Here is a 2,148-nt window from a genome sequence, read left to right as displayed (position 1 = left end):
TGTTGGCTATGGCAGCGTTAAATCTGCCTCCAGAATGAACAGTTGTGTTGTGATTTTTCTGGATTGTACTGATAAAGTGAATCAGGTGGTTGAGAGCGGGGTGGTGATTCAGGGAGCACTGACTCCGGTGTTGCCTCTGGTCAACCCGGCCAAGAAAGTTATTATTTCAAATGTACCCCCGTTTCTGAAAAATGACATGTTGGAAAAAGAGCTGGCCCGACACGGACAGTTGGTGTCCCCGATTAAAATGATCCCCCTCGGGTGCAAATCTCCGCATCTTAAACATGTCGTGTCTTTCAGGAGACAAGTTTTCATGATCCTGAAAAACAACAACGAGGAGCTAAATTTAGCTTTCAGTTTCCGTATCGATGATTTTGATTATACTGTTCATGTGACTTCTGATACGCTGAAATGTTTTGCATGTGGGGCAGAGGGACACCTGATCCGCTCGTGCCCGGAGAGGGTGACTCGTGGTCAGGCTGCTGTGTCAGCAGCGGAGCCGCCGGACAGAGCCGCCGGCCGGCCCGCAGCGCACACGGACACACACAGTAACACACAGGAGGCACAGGCACAGACACACACACAGGAGGCACAGAAACATACAGAGAACACACAGACACACGCACAGGAGGAACAGAAACATACAGAAAACACACAGACACATGCACAGGAGGCACAGAAACATACAGAGGACGCACAGACACACACACAGGAGGAACAGAAACATACAGAGGACGCACAGAAACACACAGATACAGAGGAGGGTGAAAACAGTGTGCTCAGCGATCAGGCAGAGTTGAGAGAGCAGGCAGGACTCACTGCAACCATAGTGGCCGAGTCTGTGCTCAGTGAGGAAATTGTGATAGATGATGAAATGTTGAAAGTGTCTGTTAAAAGAAAACAAACAGAAACTAAAGAGAGCACTGTAAAAACAAAAAAGGTGTCAAAGACTGAGCCTCAGCTGGCTTTATCTCAGCCAGAGAGAAACACACAGGATACACAAGGGGACACACAGAGTGACATACAGGGTGACACACAAGATACACAGGACACACAGGGCGACACACACAACACACAGGAGAGTGATGGTGAGGAGGAGGATATGCAAGTGGAAATGCAGAGCGGGTATTCTTTCCCGAGAATCAGAAGTTTTCTGAAAGAAACAAAAGGGCTCAGGGCTGTAAAAGTTGAAGATTATTTTCCTGATCTGCAGCTTTTCTGTGACTCTGTCAGGTTCTTTATGAAGAACACAGGAGGCCTCGGGCAGCCTTCTTTCTCTGATAAAGAGATTTTCAGACTAAAGAAACTGTTGTCAAAGGTTCGAGCCCAAATTGTAACCGATGAATAATTATGTTGTATTTTTCCTTCACTTGTGTTTATTGTTGTTGTTAAGATGCAGCTTTAAAGCAAGTATGTGTGATGTAAAGCTGGGATCTTTAAATATAAACGGTGCTCGTGAAGATGGAAAGAGAGCCACATTATTTAGTCTTATTAAGAGCAGGAGATTAAATGTAATGTTTCTTCAAGAGACTCACAGCACCAGTGACAATGAATGTGACTGGAGGAGGGAGTGGGATGGAGAGGCTGTTTTCAGTCACCTAAGCAGCAACAGGGGAGGAGTTATCACTCTCTTCTCTAGAGATTTCCTACCTTTTTCATATGTTAGTGATGAAATTGTTCCGGGTCGGTTATTGAAAATATGTGCCCAGTTTGAAAATGTGAAAATGACTTTTATAAATGTATATGCTCCAACTGTGCCACCAGAGAGGATGTTGTTTCTGGATGTGTTGAAAAATGTTATCAGTAACTGTAGCAGTGAGGAGTATTTGTTTGTGGGCGGTGATTTCAACTGCACAGAAAACCCTGTGTTAGACAGGAACCACCAGGAACCTCACCCTGCCTCTAGGAGCTGTCTTATTAAGATCATTGAGAATTTTGAATTGTGTGACATCTGGAGATATTTCCATAAAAATCAGCGTCAGTATACCTGGGCTCACTCCAGAGACAATTTGTTGTCTTTAGCCAGACTTGACCGTGTTTATTGCTTTGAACATCACATTAACGTATTTAAAGGTTGTGATATCAGTCCGGTGGGTATGTCAGATCACTCCCTTGTACAGTGTTCATTTTGTATAAAAGATGTGAAAT

This window comes from Myripristis murdjan, chromosome 19 (assembly GCF_902150065.1).
Source record: "Myripristis murdjan chromosome 19, fMyrMur1.1, whole genome shotgun sequence".
NCBI classification, from domain to species: domain Eukaryota; kingdom Metazoa; phylum Chordata; class Actinopteri; order Holocentriformes; family Holocentridae; genus Myripristis; species Myripristis murdjan.
Note: the sequence above shows the minus strand (reverse complement) of the source record.